Source organism: Triticum dicoccoides, chromosome 1A, assembly GCF_002162155.2.
Source record: "Triticum dicoccoides isolate Atlit2015 ecotype Zavitan chromosome 1A, WEW_v2.0, whole genome shotgun sequence".
NCBI lineage: Eukaryota > Viridiplantae > Streptophyta > Magnoliopsida > Poales > Poaceae > Triticum > Triticum dicoccoides.
Window position 1 is genome coordinate 426,249,669 of NC_041380.1, and position 9,330 is coordinate 426,258,998.

The following is a 9,330-nucleotide window of genomic DNA, read 5'->3' on the forward strand; positions in this document are numbered from 1 at the left end:
GTCAAGAGTTCATAGGATGGTGTGCAATTCCCATGACATTCTTGATATAAAGATGGTAATACTCCAAGGTGGAACAGAGTAAAAGTTGGATTGGCATTTTTATCTGCGGAGTACGATGGTTTTGACCTAATCCTAGATATGGATGAGGTATTGGAGTTTGTTTCTCCTAGTCATTCCGCGATGGAATGGCTTGACGGACCACAAGAGTAATAGGCATCGATAAACGAACGCACGCATACTCTTGACTATCAATTGATAGACGAAGGTCAGAAGACAACTAAAGAGGGACAACTCAAAGGAACATACGATTTTCTGAGTTGTGGATGCATGGTTTAGCATGTCGAACGAATTCCACATATTTCTTCCGGATAACCCATGCAGAAAGGTAGAACTGGCAGAGTCACAATGTAGAATCGAGAACCCATCGAGAGCACTCTGATTGTGATCTTTCGATCAGCGAGGAACATCTGCCATAAGCGGTTCATAGTATTTGGAAGAAAGGAATACCACGAACATCAAGGACTAATGCAAATGTTACTAATAACCTAAAGGAACGGGCAAAACTATCAACATGAAGCAAGTAGGGTGAATCTCGGGTTCAAAACCCAGGGATAGAATACCTATTACTAAGTAGCATCACGGGATGCTTTCGAGAATGACGGCCAGAGTCATCACACTGGAACATAAATCATGGCTAGACTACTAGATGATCCCCTAAGACACCTAGGGTCATAATAATATCTCCAACATATATGTCGAGGCAATAGAATACCTCAACTCAACAATTAGTGTGATTGAGCTGGCATAAAGGAACATCGAAACCAGAGGGAAAGGATTTTGCAAATGCATCAGACTCTTTAGAAACCTGGGATGACTCGGACAGCATAACGGCTGTAAATGCTCAGAAAAGATTTGAGACATTCACAAAGATGGTGGCATAACCACTCAGAAGCACAATATCAAGGTTTCGAGATCAACAATTAACATACAGAAGTAGTAAGAACTGAACTGAGACTTAAATCCAACAATCTATAAGTCTACGGATTAGTAACACGTGATCCTGATAGAAAGAAAAGATAGCCTAGTTCTTAATCCCCGCAGGAAGATAAGATGACTCAGATCAGAGGGCATAAGGTATAAGGAGTAAAAAGAGCCTTACGTTCCATCCCACAATCAATTCCCTTATATAACTAAGAATTTCTAGACTCAACTTCGACCAGTTTGGCTTGGTAATCCTACATGCAGTCAAGCTCTGATACCAACGCTGTCAGGACCCCGACTCGATGTCACATTGATCTAGCCGGTAACACCTCATATCACTTTGCGGCCTCACGCACGGTATTCCCACGGGTGTCGCCTTACCTTTGCCCGGGACCGTTTGCGCCTTTTGGCACACGTATATGACAGTGTTGCTAGCATCCATATGATAAGGAGCCCGGGCTGACATGGCTAGTCGTAAACCCAAAGTGACACAGACTTACAGGGACAGGCATCCATGACCCAGCATCGAACGTGTCGGTCATCAGTGAGTGAATCCAGGCTGTAGCACTGGGCTAGCAGGACTCCGGTGAACCGGGCTGTAGCGGGCTAACAGGACTCCGGTATTCATCGCGTGACATTTCCCCGAAGGGACAGACACAGGAACGAAGAAGGACACATGCCGGCCAGCCTAAGTGTTCCGGAGCAGTAGCAAGCTACCATGGCTCAGTGGAAACACTAGGAGACATTTCCCGGTAAGAGAGGCTACTAAGGATAAACAACTAGATAGCCAGATCCCACACATATCAAGCATTTCAATAACATACACACAATATGCTCGATATGTGCAGATACAACATGGCATCACAACATGACTCTACGACTCAAGTATTTATTCATTAGGCTCCGAGGAGCGAGATATTACAAACAGGGGTCTCATGACCCAACAATCAGAGCATACAAATCAAAGCACAAGCGGAAGCTATCATGTCTGAGTACAGACATCTATAAATGAAAAAGGCTGAGAAGCCTGACTATCTACCAGATCCTGCCGAGGGCACAAGATCGTAGCTGAGGTAACAAGCTAAACGTCGAAGTCCACACGAAACTACTAGTGAGACCGAAGTCTCTCTGCAAAACATAAAATAGGCAAACGTGAGTACAAATGTACCCAGCAAGACTTACATCAGAACTATCTACATATGCATCATTATCAACAAAGGGGATGGTGGGGTTTAACTGCAGCAAGCCAGCTTTGACTCGGTGGCTATCCTAAACTACGACTGCAATGTAACTCTTTTGAGGTGGCGCACACGAGTCCACATATTCACCATATCAATACACCACTATGGAACCGCTCTCGTCTCCCTACGAGAACGCCATCCATAGCACTCACGCTTATCTTGCGTATTTTTAGAGTATCCACTTTCACTTGTCTATGAACTGATATAAGCAACCCAGAAGTCCTTTTCCGCGGACACGGCTATTCGAATAGATGATGTTAACCCTGCAGGGGTGTACTTCTTCATACATGTTTCCACCACTTAGCGTCTGCACACGACATGTGCTCTGCAGACTTCAAGTGGAAGCCGACGTGGGTGTAGACCACGACCTACCTAAACACCTAAGTCTCTAGTCCAGGTTTATCGCCTATTCGGGTTCCATCCATGAGGAGATCCGGCCGGAGTTTCGCTCACAGCCCCAAACGATGTGAACAGGGTTCCCGAGATACCAAACGGGCATCCGGTACACCGTGCCACGTACCTACCGCATCACAGCCCACCCCTACGGTCAGCGCTGTCCACCGCCTCCAGTAAGCTACAAACACCAGAAACTACTTGCAACTCCTGGACAGAGGACTAGGGTGAATAAGAAGTCGAGCGGGGTCATATTTCAGGGCCCAATGTATGGTAGTAGCTGAATCATGGATCACAAACACAGAACTCAGTTCCTGAGGACGGCTGCAATGAGACAACCCACCATGTACTCCTACATGGCCTCTCACCGCTACCTTTACCAAATCGTGTTCACACACTTAGCTCACACACGGTAGGACATGTTCACACGCCTCTGATTCATCCCCGATGAATCATACCTGACTCAACTCTAAGCAGTAGCAGGCATGACAAACAAACATGAATGAGTAGGCAAAACAGGGCTCACACAACTCCTACTCATGCTAGTGGGTTTCATCTATTTACTGTGGCAATGACAGGTCATGCAAAGGATAAAGGGGTTCAGCTACCGCAGCAAGTAACAAATATGTCGTTGTTGTCCTAATGCAGTAAAAGAGAGCAGGAGCGAGAGAGTGGGATTTTATCGGAATGAACAAGGGGGTTTTGCTTGCCTGGCACTTCTGAAGATAACATTGAGTCTTCATCAGTGTCAACGATCACATCATCGGTATCACGTCTATCGAGAGGGGACAAATACCGGCAACACAGAAGGGAACACAATCAATGCAATGCACAATATGATGCATGCTCATGACATGGCAATATGAATGTGTTTTGAGCTAATGCAACTAGCAACAGATTAAATGAAGTTGGTTTGAATATAATATTCAAATTTAAACCCCATATGTGATTATTCAAATGCCATTTAATTGATTTGTGCTATACAGCAGCTATAAGTTGTTCTAACATGCATGAAAATGGTACAGATGGATTCCTTGAATTTTTCTGATAATTTTTCATATATAAATTATTTAATTTGGAGTTACGGTTGAATTTCTATGAATTTTAGAAGTTTATACAATTTTCTGGAATTAATAAATCATTTAAGAATTATTTAAATTCCAGAAAGGAATTATTGCGTCATCATGACCTCATAGTGACGTCAGCAGGTCAACGGGCGCCGTCCAGGTCAAACTGACCTGTGGGCCCTACGTGTCAGTGTCTGGACTAATTAACCCAATTAAAATTAACCCTAACTAACTTAGTTAGCCGGGCGGGGCCCGCATGTCAGTGAGTCAGTGGCTTAACTAAATTAGTTATTAAATTAACCAAAAGTTAGCAGGGGACGGGCCCACACGTCGGTGACCCAGGGGGGTCAAATCCCTGGTCAACCGGGCTAATCCACCGGCGTCTAACCTCCGGCAACGACCAGACGCGGCGGTGACTCGCCGGAATGGCTGCTCCGACGCCCATTCGACGCGCGGAGGGGTTCTACAGGGAGCTCGAGCTCGTGCGCATCCAATGGAGCAAGCCAGAGGAGCTGGGGTGGCCTGAGTCGATGGCGGCGAGCTCCAAGGCGGCGGCCGGAGTTCGGAGAGGTCGGGGTTGGCGTTAGGGGGCACGGCAGGTCGCACGGGTGGGCGCGCTCGGCTCCTGGAAGGGTGCTAAGCACGTTGCCGTGCTCGGGAGTTAGCTACGGTGGCTCTAGCACCGTCTGCGTCATCGCCGGCGGCGAGGAACTGTCGGCTCCGACAGTCGGGGTGGTTAGAAGGCACGGACGGGCACGGGGAGAGAGGGGAAATGGACAGGGGCTCACGAGGGGTCGGGAGAGAAGCTCGGTGGGCTCGGGGAGGCCTCTGCAACGGCGAATTGACAACGGCGATCTCCGGGCACCGGAGATGAGGACGACGATGCTCCGGTCGACTGCGGCCTCCTCTGGTCGCATGCGTCGCGTGTGTAGCTCCACGGGGTCAGGGCGGAGCTCAGGGATGCATAGTGGGAGCGAGGGGGTGGCTGTGGCCCCGGTAAACGGCGTCGGCGGCGATGGGCTCCGCTCGGGCGCGTGAGGGAGAGAGAGCAGAGGAGGGGCAGGAGCGAGGGAGAGCGCGAGGGGTTCCAGGGAGAGTGAGAGAGAGGCCAGGGGTGTCATGGCGTCTCCAGGCGCATCGAGGAGGGAGGCAACCAGGCAGGAGGTGGCGCACGGCGGCGCGCGCGGCCGACAGGCAGCTGCCTGCCTGCTCTGGCGGGAGGAAGCAGGTGGCTGGCACGGGCCAGCACAGTGCTGGGCCGGCCAGCGGGCTGCCAGGTAAGGTCAGGTAAACCTTTCTCTCTCCCTTTTTTATTACTATTTCCTATTTTCTGTAATTGTGTTTGGATTTATTAAAAATGCCAGAGCATTTCCAAAAATCATGCAACTGACTGTGGCCACTGTTTGGAATATTTCCAACAGTAAACATTTCAGTTTGTGATTATTTGAGCATTTAAAATATTATTAGCAATTAAATGCCCAAATGCAAATACTATATAATTTAATTCACAAATCCAAGAATAGCCTATAAATATGTTCATCATTTTTGGAAGAGGTTTTCACCTTTAACAGAAATTATGAACATTTCCAAAGGGCATTCTGGGTTATTGAAAATATTTTTATTGAACCTAGTTAAATTTCATTTGGTGCTAGGGTTTCAACAATCCCCATTTCAAATTTCTTTGGAATTTAAACATGATGGCATGATGAACAAGCAAAGTCAAGCAAGGGCTGAACTGGGGTTGTGACAGTGAGAGAGCCATCATTTTCTAAGAGAGAACCACCTACTCATGTGTTGAGACCAAGACATTCCAGTCCAACCAAGTTGCTTTCCACTCAACTCCTCTTTCCACCATGTCCAAATCATTGAGAGCAAGTTGAGTGTTTGGGAGACTACCATTTGAAGCACGAGAGCAAGGAGTTCATCATCAACACACCAACTATTACCTTTTGGAGAGTGGTGTCTCCTAGATTGGTTAGGTGTCACTTGGGAGCCTCTGTCAAGAATGTGGAGTTGAACCAAGCAGTTATTAAGGGCAAGGAGATCGCCTTCTTCGTGAATATCTACCCAAGTGAGGCAAGTCCTTCGTGGGCGATGGCCATGGTGGGATAGACAAGGTTGCTTCTTCGTGGACCCTTCATGGTTGGAGCCCTCCGTGGACTCTCACAACCATTACGCTTCGTGGGTTAAAGTCTCCGTCAACGTGGATGTACGATAGCACCACCTATCGGAACCACGCCAAAAATCACCGTGTCTACATTGCGTTTGCTCCCAAACTCCTCCCCTTTACCTTCATATGCAATGATTTATATTCCGCTGCTATACTCTTAGAATTGCATGTGTAGGTTGATTGCTTGACTTGTGTTAAGTTGCTAAAATCTACCGAGGAAAATGCTAGATTTTTATTTGGTCAAGTAGTCTAGTCACCCCCCTCTAGACATACTTTTGATCCTACAAGTGGTATTAGAGCTTTGGTCCCATTTGCCTTGATTTCCATAGCTTTGGTGATCATAGCCTTGATTTCACAACCTAGGCGCGTCTAGCGAGGGAAATTACCACCGTAGAGGTCCTTACTTTGATGATACTAATTTTGCTAGCTAGAAGAATAAGATGAAAATGCATATTCTTGGACATAACCCCGTGGTTTGGGCTATTGTGTGTATTGGCTTGCAAGGTGAATTCTTCGATGGGAGAGAACCAAATCGTGAAGCTACCGCATAAGAATTGAAGATGTTGCAATACAGTGCTCAAGCTTGTCATATCCCATTCAATGGATTGTGCCCCGAAGAATTCAAGAAAATCATCCGTCTTGAGATTGCAAAGGAAATTTGGGATACTTTGATTGATATGCATGAAGGTACCAACTCCGTCAAGGAATCCAAATTGGATGTGCTTCAAAGTCAACTTGACAAGTTCAAAATGAAGGATGGTGATGGTGTCGCTAAAATGTACTCTAGGCTTGCTCTCATTACAAATGACATTGCCGGCTTAGGAAGTGAAGAGATGACCGACAGATTCATCATCAAGAAGATCCTAAGAGCTTTGGATGGAAAATATGATACCGTGTGCATATTGATCCAAATGATGTCCAATTACAAAGATCTCAAGCCAACGGAAGTCATTGGAAGAATTGTTGCTCATGAGATGTCACTTAAGGATAAGGAAGACCTCCACAACAAGTCAAGTAGTGCATACAAAGCCTCATGTGATGCTCCCACATCATCAAGTGAGAAACAAACCTTCAATGAAGAATTGAGCTTAATGGTGAAGAACTTCAACAAGTTCTACAAGAGTAGAATCAAGGAAAGAAGTTCCAAGTCAAGTTCCTACAATGACAAAAGATCTTCAAGTCGTGAACGTAATTGCTACAATTGTGGAAGACCCGAACACTACTCCAAAGAGTGTACAGATCCCTACAAAAGAAGAGAATATTCTCCCAAAAGAAGAAGTAGGAGAGAAGAATCACCACCAAGAGAGAGAAGGATGGTGAAGGTATCGCTGAAATGTACTCTAGGCTTGCTCTCATCACAAATGAGATTGCCGGCTTAGCAAGTGAAGATATGACCGACAGATTCATCATCAATAAGATCCTAAGACCCTTGGATGGAAAATATGACACCGTGTGCACATGAATCCAAATGATGTGCAATTACAAAGTTCTCAAGCCAACGGAAGTCATTGGTAGAATTGTTTCTCATGAGATGTCACTCATGGATAAAGAAGAGCTTCACAACAAGTCTATTGGTGCTTACAAAGCCTCATGTGATGCTCCTACATCATCAAGTGGGAAACAAGTCTTCAATGAGGAATTGAGCTTAATGGTGAAGAACTTCAACAAGTTTCTACAAGAGTAGAAGCAAAGAAAGAGGTTCCAAGTCAAGGTCCTACAATGAAAAAAGATCTTCAGGTCGTGAACGCAATTTCTACAATTGTCAAAGACTCGGGCACTACTCCAATGAGTGTATGACTCCCTACAAAAGAAGAGAAGACTCACCTAAAAGAAGAAGCAAAAGGGAAGAATCACCTCCAAGATAAAGAAGGAGTAGAGATGCTTGCTATGAACGAAGAATCTCTCGCAGAAGCAAGGATTCGAAAAGGAAGGACAAGTCATCAAGGAGCTATACAAAACAAAGACATCAAGCTCATGTTGGTGAATGGGTATCCGGTTCAGACTCCGACAACCACTCCGAAAGAAGTTATCACTCCAACTCCAAATATACTCAAGATGAAGGTGTTGCCGGTCTAGCACTTGTGTCAACCAACTCCTATGACATATTTGACTCACCAAATGAAGGAAATGGAAGATGCTTCATGGCTAAAGGCCCAAAGGTATCACACCCCAAATACATTGATTTCAATAGTGATGAAGATGATTTGCTAGGTGATGATGATTTACTTGTTGACAACTCTAGTGATGAAAACTATGATGAACTTGCTATTAATCAAGCTAATCAAGATAAAACGAATGAAGATGATAAGAAGGCGATTGAGCGTCTAACTAAAGAACTAAACACTCTTAAGTTAGCTCATGAAACTACCTTAGAAGATCATCGAGAGCTTTTAAAGACTCATGAGAAGCTAAGCTTTGAAAATCTCAACCTAGAGGAAGAGCATGGGTTATTAAAAGAAATCAATGATTATCTTCGTAAGAAAAGTTCTTCTTACATTGCCAAGCGTTTACTCTTGTCTACTTACATGCCACAAGTAAAATCTAGCAACAAGAGTGTTGGGGATATTACTACTGGGCGTAAACCGGCCTATCTGGGCCGGGTTAACTTCGTCAGTAGTTAAGTATGTTAAAGCCCAAGAAGACAGATGAGGGCTCAAGGCCCATGGTCGGTTCAAGGCCTGTAGCCGTAAACCGGCATTAGTAGTTAACTTGTATTGTAAGTTAGGAATAAGTAAAAGACCAAACCGGACACATCTATGAGCCGGTATTGGGACTCTGTAAGCCGACGGGAGTCACCCGTATATATAAGGGGACGACCCGGCGGTGGTTCAAGGAGGACAGACAACAACTCGAGACATAGGCGAAGCTTGTTTGCTCCCTAGTCATCGAAACCCTATCAATTCCATCACAACTAGACGTAGGCTTTTACTTTCATCAAAGGGGCCGAACTAGTATAAACTCTCTTGCGTCCCTGTGTCCGCTTTAACCCCTTCAAGCTAACCCGTCGCGATGGCTCCACGACTAAGTCCTTTCTCTAGGACATCTGTCGTGACAAAACCACGACAGTTGGCGCCCACTGTGGGGCTATCGCGCGATGGTTTCCGGTTCTTGGAGGGCCGTTTTGAAGGACTCGAGGGCTACGCGGTAGGCCGGATGACTAAGAGTCATCGCGGCAAGTTCTACATCGATGACGCAGGCTGGGGCCCCGAGGCCGGCTCAATTGAGTACGGGTACCGGGTCCCCTTTGGAGGCATTCACATTTTCATTGGCAAGATCAGTGAACCGGGCCCTGAGCCGGACATCTGCACCGACCTCGTCGAGACGGCTCAGCGTGCGCGGTCCGCCAGGGTTAAACCGGCCATGAAGCGTGCCCTCGTGGGAGTCATCCATGGAGGAAGTTATGAGGATGGATCGGAATCTCGCGGCGATGCCGTCGTTTGTTTCGATGACGAGTCATCAACCGAAGAAACCGAATCTC